Genomic DNA, 14,734 nt, shown 5'->3' with positions numbered 1-14,734 from the left:
CTGAAACAACACACACATATAGAATGACATTGCATCCATGCAGGCTGATACGACAGACACACGGAATGATATTGCATCCATGAAGACAGATCCTACACAGACAAGGAATGATATTTCATCCATGCAGACTGATCCTACACACACACGGTATGATATTGCATCCATGCAGACTGATCCTATACAGACACGGAATGATATTGCATCCATGCAGACTGATACTACACGCACACGGACTGATATTGCATCCATGCAGACTGGTACTGCACACACACGGAATTACATTGCATCCATGCAGACCCATACTACACAAACACGGAATGATATTGCATCCATGCAGACTGATACAACACACCCACGGAATGATATTACATCCATGCAGACTGATACTACACATACATGGTAAGACATTGCATCCGTGCAGACTGATACTACACACACACGGAATGATATTGCATCCATACTGACTGATACTACACACACATGGGATGATATTGCATCCATGCACACTAATACTACACAAACACGGAATGATATTGCATCCATGCTGACTCATACTACACACACATGGGATGATATTACATCCATGCAGACTGATCCTACACAGACACGGAATGATATTGCATCCATGCAGACTGATACAACTCATACACGAAATGATATTGCATCCATGCAGAGGGAAAGTACACATGCACGGATTAATATTGCATCCATGCAGACTGATACTACACACAAACATGGAATGATATCGCATCTGTGTAGACTGATACTACACAAAAATGGAATGATCTAGCATCCATGCAGATTCATACTACACACACTCACACGCATGGAATGATATTGCATTCATGCAGACTGATGCTACACACACACATACACGGATTGATATTGCCTCCATGCAGACTGATACTACACTCACACACGGAATCATATTGCATTCATGCAGACTGATAGTACCTGCACACGGAATGATATTGCATCCATGCAGACTGATACGACACACACACGGAATGATATTTCGTCCATGCAGATTGATACTACACGCACACGGAATGAAATTGCATCCATGCAGAATGATACGACACACACACGGATTGATATTGCATCCATGCACACGGATACTACACACACACGGAATGATATTACATCCAATCAGACTGGTACTACACACACAGGGAATAATAATGCATCCATGCAGACTGATACTACACACACACGGAATGATATTGCATCCATGCAGACTGGTACTACACACACACGGAATTACATTGCATCCATGCAGACTGATACAACACACACACGGAATGATATTGCATCCATGCAGACTGATACAACACACACACGGAATGATATTGCATCCGTGCAGACTGATACTACACAAACACGGAATGATGATGCATCCATGTAGACTGATACGACACACGCACGGAATGATATTCTATCCATGCAGACTGATACAACACACACACACAGAATGAAATTGCATCCATGCAGACTGATACTACACACACACATGGAATTATATTGCATCCATGCAGACTGATACTACACACACATATGGAATGATATTGCAACCAAACAGACTGATACTTCACACACACACACGGAATGATATTGCAACAATGCAGAATGATACTACTCTTACACGGAATGATATTGTATCCATGCAGATGGATAGTACACATACACGGAATGATATTGCATCCGTGCAGACTGATACTACACACACATATGGAATGATATGGCAACCAAACAGACTGATACTTCACACGCACACACAGAATGATATTGCAACAATGCAGACTGATACTACTCCTACACGGAATGATATTGTATCCATGCAGATGGATAGTACACATACACGGAATGATAGTGCATCCATGCAGACTGATACTACACACACACGGAATGATATTGCATCCATGCAGACTGATACTACACACACACGGAATGATATTGCATCCGTGCAGACTGATACTACACACACACGGAATGATATTGCATCCGTGCAGACAGACACTACACATACATGGAATGATATTGCATCCATGCAGTCTTATACTACACACACACGGAATGATATTTCATGTATGCAGACTGATGCTACACACACACATGGAATGATATTGTATCCGTGCAGACTTAAACTATGCACACATATGGAATGATATTGCATCCACGCAGACTGATACTACACATGGACGGAATGATATTGCATCCATGCAGACTGATAGTACACATACAAGGAATGATATTGCATCCATACAGACTGATACTACATCTACACGGAATGATATTGCATCCATGAAGACTGATACTACACACACACGGAATGATATTGCATCCGTGCAGACTGATATGACACACAGACATGGAATGATATTGCATCCGTGCAGACTGTTACTACACACACACAGAATGATATTGCATCCATGCAGACTGATACTACACGCACACGGAATGATATTGCATCCATGCAGACTGATACGACACGCACACACTGGGAATGATGTTGCATCCATGCAGAGGGATACTAAACAGACATGGAATGACATTGCATCCGTGCAGACTGAAGCTACACACACACGGAATGATATTGCATCCATGCAGACTGATAGGACACGCACACGGAATGATATTGAAACATGCAGACTGAAACTACACATACATGTGGAATGATATTGCATCCATACAGGCTGATCCGACACGCACACGGTATGATATTGCATCCATGCAGACTGATAGGACACACCCGCAATAATATTGCATCCATACAGACTGATACTGCACACACACACACGGAATGAAATTGCAACAATGCAGACTGATACTACTCCAACACGGAATGATATTGTATCCAAGCAGACTGATACGACACGCACACGGAATGATAATGCATCCATGCAGACTGATACTACACACACACACACTGGGAATGATATTGCATCCATGCAGAGTGATACTACACACACACGGAATGATATTGCATCCATGCAGACTGATACGACACACACAAGGAATGATATTGAAACGTGCAGACTGAAACAACACACACATATAGAATGACATTGCATCCATGCAGGCTGATACTACACACACACGGAATGATATTGCATTCATGAAGACTGATCCTACACAGACAAGGAGTGATATTGCATCCATGCAGACTGATACTACACGCACACGGAATGATATTGCATCCATGCAGACTGGTACTACACACACACGGAATTACATTGCATCCATGTAGACGCATACTACACAAACACGGAATGATATTGCATCCATGCAGACTGATACTACACGCACACGGAATGATATTGCATCCATGCAGACTGATATTACACATACATGGTAAGAGATTGCATCCGTGCAGACTGATACTACACACACACGGAATGATATTGCACCCATGCTGACTGATACTACACAAACATGGGATGATATTGCATCCATGCAGACTAATACTACACAAACACGGAATGATATTGCATCCATGCTGACTCATACTATACACACATGGGATGATATTACATCCATGCACACTGATCCTACACAGACACGGAATGATATTGCATCCATGCAGACTGATACTACACACACATGGAATGATATTGCATCCATGCAGACTGACACAACTCATACACGGAATGATATTGCATCCATGCAGAGGGAAAGTACACATACACGGATTAATATTGCATCCATACAGACTGATACTACACACAAACATGGAATGATATTGCATCTGTGTAGACTGATACTACACATACATGGAATGATCTAGCATCCATGCAGATTCATACTACACACACTCACACGCATGGAATGATATTGCATTCATGCAGACTGATACTACACACACACACGGAATCACATTGCATCCATGCAGACTCATAGTACCTGCACACGGAATGATATTGCATCCATGCAGACTGATACGACACACACACGGAATGATATTTCGTCCATGCAGACTGATACTACACACACACGGATTGATATTGCATCCATGCACACGGATACTACACACACACGGAATAATATTACATCCAATCAGACTGGTACTACACACACAGGGAATAATAATGCATCCATGCAGACTGATACTACACACACACGGAATGATATTGCATCCATGCAGACTGGTACTACACACACACGGAATTACATTGCATCCATGCAATCTGATACACCACACACACGGAATGATATTGCATCCTTGCAGACTGATACAACACACACACGGAATGATATTGCATCCATGCAGACTGATACTACACATACATGGTAAGAGCTTGCATCCGTGCAGACTGATACTACACACACACGGAATGATATTGCATCCATGCAGACTGGTACTACACACACACGGAATTACATTGCATCCATGCAGACCCATACTACACAAACACGGAATGATATTGCATCCATGCAGACTGATACAACACACACACGGAATGATATTGCATCCATGCAGACTGATACAACACACACATGGAATGATATTGCATCCATGCAGACTGATACTACACATACATGGTAAGAGCTTACATCCGTGCAGACTGATACTACACACACACGGAATGATATTGCATCCATGCTGACTGATACTACACACACATGGGATGATATTGCATCCGTGCAGACTGATACTACACAAACACGGAATGATGATGCATCCATGTTGTCTGATACGACACACGCACGGAATGATATTCTATCCATGCAGACTGATAGAACACACACATGGAATGATATTGCATTCATGCAGACTGATACTACACATACATGGTAAGAGCTTGCATCCGTGCAGACTGATACTACACACACACGGAATGATATTGCATCCATGCTGACTGATACTACACACACATGGGATGATATTGCATCCATGTAGACTGATACGACACACGCACGGAATGATATTCTATCCATGCAGACTGATACAACACACACACACAGAATGAAATTGCATCCATGCAGACTGATACTACACACAAACAGAATGCTATTGCATCCTTGCAGAGTGATTGTACACACACACACACACAGAATGATATTGCGTCGATGCAGACTGATACTGCACATACATGGAATGATATTGCATGCATGCAGACTGATAGTACACATACACGGAATGATATTGCATCCATGCAGACTGATACTACACACACACGGAATGATATTGCATCCATGCAGACTGACACTACACATACACGGAATGATATTGCATCCGTGCAGACTGATACTACACACAGACATGGAATGATATTGCATCCGTGCAGACTGATACTACACGCACACGGAATGATATTGCATCCATACAGACTGAAACTACACATACATGGAATGATATTGCATCCGTGCAGACTGTTACTACACACACACAGAATGATATTGCATCCATGCAGACAGATACTACACGCACACGGAACGATATTGCATTCATGCAGACTGAAACGACACGCACACACTGGGAATGATATTGCATCCATGCAGAGGGATACTAAACAGACACGGAATGATATTGCATCCGTGCAGACTGAAACTACACACACACACGGAATGATATTGCATCCATGCAGACTGAAATTACACACACATGTGGAATGATATTGCATCCATACAGGCTGATCCGACACACACACGGTATGATATTGCATCCATGCGGACTGATACGACACACACCCGGAATAATATTGCATCCATACAGACTGATACTGCACACACACACACGGAATGAAATTGCAACAATGCAGACTGATAGTACACACACACGGAATGATATTGTATCCAAGCAGACTGATACGACACGCACACGGAATGATATTGCATCCATGCAGACTGATACTACACACACACACACACTGGGAATGATATTGCATCCAGGCAGAGGGATACTACACAGACACGGAATGATACTGCATCTGTGCAGACTGATCCTACACACACACGGAATGATATTGCATCCATGCAGACTGATAACGACACACACAAGGAATGATATTGAAACATGCAGACTGAAACAACACACACATATAGAATGACATTGCATCCATGCAGGCTGATACGACAGACACACGGAATGATATTGCATCCATGAAGACTGATCCTACACAGACAAGGAATGATATTTCATCCATGCAGACTGATCCTACACACACACGGTATGATATTGCATCCATGCAGACTGATCCTATACAGACACGGAATGATATTGCATCCATGCAGACTGATACTACACGCACACGGACTGATATTGCATCCATGCAGACTGGTACTGCACACACACGGAATTACATTGCATCCATGCAGACCCATACTACACAAACACGGAATGATATTGCATCCATGCAGACTGATACAACACACCCACGGAATGATATTACATCCATGCAGACTGATACTACACATACATGGTAAGACATTGCATCCGTGCAGACTGATACTACACACACACGGAATGATATTGCATCCATACTGACTGATACTACACACACATGGGATGATATTGCATCCATGCACACTAATACTACACAAACACGGAATGATATTGCATCCATGCTGACTCATACTACACACACATGGAATGATATTACATCCATGCAGAATGATCCTACACAGACACGGAATGATATTGCATCCATGCAGACTGATACTACACACACACGGAATGATATTGCATCCATGCAGACTGATACAACTCATACACGAAATGATATTGCATCCATGCAGAGGGAAAGTACACATGCACGGATTAATATTGCATCCATGCAGACTGATACTACACACAAACATGGAATGATATCGCATCTGTGTAGACTGATACTACACAAAAATGGAATGATCTAGCATCCATGCAGATTCATACTACACACACTCACACGCATGGAATGATATTGCATTCATGCAGACTGATGCTACACACACACATACACGGATTGATATTGCCTCCATGCAGACTGATACTACACACACACACGGAATCATATTGCATTCATGCAGACTGATAGTACCTGCACACGGAATGATATTGCATCCATGCAGACTGATACGACACACACACGGAATGATATTTCGTCCATGCAGATTGATACTACACGCACACGGAATGAAATTGCATCCATGCAGAATGATACGACACACACACGGATTGATATTGCATCCATGCACACGGATACTACACACACACGGAATGATATTACATCCAATCAGACTGGTACTACACACACAGGGAATAATAATGCATCCATGCAGACTGATACTACACACACACGGAATGATATTGCATCCATGCAGACTGGTACTACACACACACGGAATGACATTGCATCCATGCAGACTGATACAACACACACACGGAATGATATTGCATCCATGCAGACTGATACAACACACACACGGAATGATATTGCATCCGTGCAGACTGATACTACACAAACACGGAATGATGATGCATCCATGTAGACTGATACGACACACGCACGGAATGATATTCTATCCATGCAGACTGATACAACACACACACACAGAATGAAATTGCATCCATGCAGACTGATACTACACACACACATGGAATTATATTGCATCCGTGCAGACTGATACTACACACACACGGAATGATAATGCATCCATGCAGACTGATACTACACACACACATGGAATAATATTGCATTCATGCAGACTGATACTACACACACACATGGAATGATATTGCATCCATTCAGACTGATACTACACACACACGGAATGATAATGCATCCATGCAGACTGATACTACACACACACATGGAATAATATTGCATTCATGCAGACTGATACTACACACACACATGGAATGATATTGCATCCATGTAGCCTGATACTACATGCACACGGAATGATATTGCATCCATGCAGACTGATACAACACACACCCGGAATAATATTGCATCAAGCAGACTGATACTACACCTTCACGGAATGATATCGTATCCATTGCAGACTGATACAACACACACACGGAATGACATTGCATCCGTGCAGACTGATACTACACACAGACATGGAATGATATTGCATCCGTGCAGACTGATACTACACATACACAGAATGATATTGCATCCATGCAGACTGATACTACACATACATGGAATGATATTGCATCAATGCAGACTGATACTACACACACACATGGAATGATATTGCATCCATGCAGACTGATACTACACGCACACGCAATGATATTGCATCCATGCAGACGGATACTACACACACACATGAGGAATGATATTGCATCCATGCAGAGGGATACTAAACAGACACGGAATGATATTGCATCTGTGTAGACTGATACTACACACTCACGGAATGATATTGCATCCATGCAGACTGATCCTACACACACACGGGATGATATTGCATCAATGCAGACTGATACTACCCACACACGGAATGATATTGCATCCGTGCAGACTGATACTACACACAGACATGGAATGATATTGCATCCGTGCAGACTGATACTGCACACACACGGAATGATATTGCATCCATGCAGACTGATACTACACATACATGGAATGATATTGCATCCATGCAGAGGGATACTACACACACACGGAATGATATTGCATCCATGCAGACTGATACGACACGCACACGGAATGATATTGAAACGTGCAGACTGAAACAACACACACATATGGAATGATATTGCATCCATGCAGGCTGATACTACGTACACACGGAATGATATTGCATTCATGCAGACTGATACAACACACACACACACACATGGAATGATATTGTATCCATGCAGACTGATAGTACCTGCACACGAAATGATATTGCATCCATGCAGACTGATACGACACACACACGGAATGATATTGCATCCATGCACACGGATACGACACACACACGGAATGATATTGCATCCAATCAGACTGATACTACACACACACGGACTGATATTGCATTCTTGCAGACTAGTACTACACACACACGGAATAATATTGCATCCACGCAGACTGATACTACACACACACGGAATTACATTGCATCCATGCAGACCCATACTACACAAACACGGAATGATATTGCATCCATGCAGACTGATACAACACACACACAGAATGATATTGCATCCATGCAGACTGATACAACACACCCACGGAATGATATTGCATCCATGCAGACTGATACTACACACACACGGAATGATATTGCATCCATGTTGATTGATACTAGACACACACGGAATGATATTGCATCCATGCAGACATATACGATGCACACACGGAATGATATTCCAACCGTGCAGACTGATTCTACACACACACACACGGAATGATATGTGTAGACTGATACGACACACACAAGGAATGATATTGCATCCATGCAGACTGATCCTACACAGACATGGAATGATATTGCATCCATGCAGACTGATACTACACATACACACAGAATGATATTGCATCCATGCACACTGACACTACACACACACATGGAATGATATTGCATCCATGCAGACTGATACTACACATACACACAGAATGATATTGCATCCATGCACACTGACACTACACACACACATGGAATGATATTGCATCCATGCAGACTGATACTACACATACACACGGAATGATATTGCATCCATGCAGATTGATACTACACACAGACATGGAATGATATTGCATCCGTGCAGACTGATACTACACACACACGGAATGATATTGCATCCATGCAGACTGATACAACACATACACGGAATGATATTGCATCCATGCAGATGGATAGTACACATACACGGATTAATATTGCATCCATGCAGACTGATAATACACACAAACATGGAATGATATTGCATACGTGCAGAGTGATACTGCACAAACATGGAATGATATTGCATCCATGCAGATTCATACTACACACACTCACACGAATGGAATGATATTGCATTCATGCAGACTGATACTACACACACACATACATGGATTGATATTGCCTCCATGCAGACTGATACGACACACACACACGGAATCATATTGCATCCATGCAGACTGATACAACATACACATGGAATGATATTGAATCCATGCAGACTGATACGACATACACACGGAATGATATTTCGTCCATGCAGATTGATACTACACACACACGGAATGAAATTGCATCCATGAAGACTGATACTACACACTCACGGATTGATATTGCATCCATGCACACGGATACTACACACACACGGAATGATATTGCATCCAATCAGACTGATACTACACACACACGGACTGATATTGCATCCCTGCAGACTGATACTACACACACACGGAATGATATTGCATCGATGCACACTGACACTACACACACACTGAATGATATTGCATCCATGCAGACAGATACTACACACACATGGGATGATATTGCATCCGTGCAGACTGATACTACACAAACACGGAATGATATTGCATCCATGCTGACTGATACTACACACACACGGACTGATATTGCATCCATGCTGACTGATACTACACACACATGGGATGATATTGCATCCGTGCAGACTGATACTACACAAACACGGAATGATGATGCATCCACGTCGACTGATACGACACACACACGGAATGATATTCTATCCATGCAGACTGATACAACATACACACACGGAATGAAATTGCATCCATGCAGACTGATACTACACACAAACAGAATGCTATTTCATCCTTGCAGAGTGATAGTATACACACACACACACAGAATGATATTGCGTCTATGCAGACGAATACTACACATACACGGAATGATATTGCATCAGTGCAGACTGATACTACACACACACGGATTGATATTGCATCCATGCAGACTGATACTACACACACACGGATTGATATTGCATCCATGCAGACTGATGCTACACACACACAGTATGATATCGGCACAAATGATGTCGGGAAGAAGAGGAGGAACATACTACAGCGAGACTTCGCAGAACTAGGAAGAAGGCTAAAAAGCAGGACGTCCAAGGTGGTTATCTCCAGTTTGCTTCCAGTTCCTCGGGCTAGTGTGGCCAGAAACCGGGAGATAATGGACGTGAATGTGTGGTTGGGGAACTGGTGCAGGAAGCAAGGTTTCAAGTTCTTGGATCACTGGGGTATATTTTATGGTAACCATAAATTCTACAAGAGAGACGGCTTGCACCTTAATAGAACAGGGATCGGCATTCTGGCAGGCAGGTTTTCTGCTGCAACACCGCTACATTTAAACTAAGTAGCGGGGGGGAGGGGACAAGCTGGATGTTTAAAAAGGAAATTGATGGGGTAGTTAGAACAAGAGAAGTCAAGAAAGACAACTGTATCAAGGAGGCAGAAAACTGGAAAAGGCATCATGCTGTAAAGTTGAGTGAAATAAGGGTTGAGGGGAAGGGTGAGAGCAGTAACAAATTAAAAATTCTATATATGAATGCACGAAGCATTAGACACAAGGTGGATGAGCTTGAGGCTCTTTTGGAAATTGGCAGATACGATATTGTGGGGATAACTGAGACGTGGCTTCATGGGGACAGGGCCTGGGAAATGAATATTCAAGGCTACACGTGCTATCGTAAGGATAGACTGACGGGCAGAGGGGGTGGGGTGGCCTTGTTGGTAAGGGAGGATATTCAGTCCCTTGCGCGGGCGGACCTAGAGTCAGGGGATGTAGAGTCAGTGTGGATAGAGCTTCGAAACACTAAGGGTAAAAAGACCCTCATGGGAGTCATCTACAGGCCCCCAAACAGTAGTCTGGATGTTGGAGGTAAGTTGAATCAGGAGCTGAAATTGGCTTGTCGCAAAGATGTTACTACAGTTGTTATGGGGGATTTTAACATGCAGGTAGACTGGGAGAATCAGGATGGTATCGGGCCTCAAGAAAGAGACTTTGTGGAGTGCCTCAGAGATGGATTTTTAGAGCAGCTGGTGCTGGAGCCGACCAGGGATGAGGCGATTCTGGATCTGGTATTGTGTAACGAACCAGAATTGGTCAGTGACCTCGAAGTGAAGGAGCCATTGGGAAGTAGTGACCATAATACAATAAGCTTCAATCTGCAATTTGAGAGGGAGTGGGTACAATCTGAAGTGACAATATTTCAGTTGAATAAAGGGAAATATGGAGCTATGAGCGAGCAACTGGCCAAAGTTCAATGGTTCAATACCTTAACAGGGAAGACCGTGGAGGAACAATGGCGGATATTTCTGTGTATAATGCAGAAGATGCAGGATCAGTTCATTCCTAAAAGGAAGAAAGATCCCAGGAGGAGACATAGGCGGCCGTGGCTGACGAGGGAAGTAAAGAAACATATAAGGTTAAAAGAGAAAAAGTATAACTTAGCGAAGATAAGCGGGAAAACGGAGGACTGGGAAGCTTTTAAAGAACAACAGAGGATTAGTAAGAAGGAAATACGCAGAGAAAAATGAGGTACCAAGGTAAACTGGCCAAGAATATAAAGGAGGATAGTAAAAGCATTTTTAGGTATGTCCAAGGCAAAAAAATGGTTAGGACAAAAATTGGGCCCTTGAAGACAGAAACAGGGGAATATATTACTGGGAACAAAGAAATGGCAGAGGAATTAAATGGGTACTTCAGATCTGTGTTCACTGGGGAAGACACAAGCAATCTCCCTGAGGTAACAGTGGCTGAAGGACCTGAACTTAAGGGAATTTCTATTTGCCAGGATTTGGTGTTGGAGAGACTGTTAGGTCTGAAGGTTGATAAGTCTCCGGGACCTGATGGCCTGCATCCCAGGGAACTGAAGGAGGTGGCTTCGGAAATCGTGGATGCGCTGGTGATTATTTTCCAGAGTTCAATAGAATCGGGGTCGGTTCCTGAGGATTGGAGGGTGGCTAATGTTGTGCCACTTTTTAAGAAGGGTGGGCGGGAGAAAGCAGGAAATTATAGACCAGTTAGTCTGACCTCAGTGGTGGGAAAGATGCTGGAGTCTATTGTAAAGGATGAAATTACGGCACATCTGGATAATAGTAACAAGATAGGACAGAGTCAGCATGGATTTATGAAGGGGAAATCATGCTTGACTAATCTTCTTGAATTTTTTGAGGATGTAACTCGGAAGATGGACGAGGGAGATCCAGTGGATGTAGTGTACCTGGACTTTCAGAAAGCTTTTGATAAAGTCCCACACAAGAGGTTAGTGAGTAAAATTAGGGCGCACGGGATTGGGGGCAAAGTACTAGATTGGATAGAGAATTGGTTGGCTAATAGGAAACAAAGGGTAGTGATTAACGGCTCCATTTCGAAATGGCAGGCAGTGACCAGTGGGGTACCGCAGGGATCCGTGCTGGGACCGCAGCTTTTTACAATATATGTAAATGATATAGAAGATGGTATCAGCAATAACATTAGCAAATTTGCTGATGACACAAAGCTAGGTGGAAGGGTGAAATGTGATGAGGATGTTAGGGGATTACAGGGTGACCTGGACAAGTTAGGTGAGTGGGCAGATGCATGGCAGATGCAGGTTAATGTGGATAAATGTCTGGTTATCCACTTTGGTGGCAAGAACAGGAAGGCAGATTACTACCTCAATGGTATCAAATTAGGTAAAGGGGCTGTTCAGAGAGATCTGGGCGTTCTTGTCCACCAGTCAATGAAGGCAAGCATGCAGGTACAGCAGGTCGTGAAGAAGGCTAATAGCATGTTGGCCTGCATAACTAGAGGGATTGAGTATAGAAGCAAAGAGGTGCTTCTGCAGCTGTACAGGGCCCTGGTGAGACCACACCTGGAGTACTGTGTACAGTTCTGGTCTCCAAATTTGAGGAAAGACATTCTGGCTATTGAGGGAGTGCAGCGTAGGTTCACGAGGTCAATTCCTGGAATGGCAGGATTGCCTTACACGGAAAGACTGAAGCGATTGGGCTTGTATACCCTTGAGTTTAGAAGACTGAGAGGGGATCTGATTGAAACGTATAGGATTATGAAAGGACTGGACACTCTGGCAGGAGGGAACATATTTCCGTTGATGGGGGAGTGCTGAACCAGAGGACACAACTTAAAAATACGGGGTAGACCATTTAGGACAGAGATGAGGAGAAACTACTTCACCCAGAGAGTGGTGGCTGTGTGGAATGCTCTGCCCCAGAGGGCAGTGGAGGCCCAGTCTCTGGATTCATTTAAGAAAGAATTGGATAGAGCTCTTAAAGATAGTGGAGTCAAGGGGTATGGAGATAAGGCTGGAACAGGATACTGATTAGGAATGATCAGCCATGATCATATTGAATGGCGGTGCAGGCTCGAAGGGCAGAATGGCCTACTCCTGCATCTATTGTCTATTGTCTATTGTCTATTGTCTATTGATATTGCATCCATGCAGACTGATCCTCCACAGACACAGAATGATATTGCATCCGTGCAGACTGATACTACACACACACGGATTGATATTGCATTCATGCAGACTGATCCTACACACACACGGTATGATATTGCATCCATGCAGACTGATACAACACACAGCCGGAATAATATTGCATCCAGCAGACTGATACTACACCTACACGGAATGATATTGTATCCATGCAGACTGATACTACACAGACATGGAATGATATTGCATCCATGCAGACTGATACTACACATACACACAGAATGATATTGCATCCATGCACACTGACACTACACTCACAAATGGAATGGTTTTGCATCCATGCAGACTGATACTACACATACACACAGAATGATATTGCATCCATGCAGA

The sequence above is a fragment of the Chiloscyllium punctatum genome, chromosome 49, assembly GCF_047496795.1.
Source record: "Chiloscyllium punctatum isolate Juve2018m chromosome 49, sChiPun1.3, whole genome shotgun sequence".
NCBI classification, from domain to species: domain Eukaryota; kingdom Metazoa; phylum Chordata; class Chondrichthyes; order Orectolobiformes; family Hemiscylliidae; genus Chiloscyllium; species Chiloscyllium punctatum.
This window is presented reverse-complemented; position numbering follows the sequence as displayed.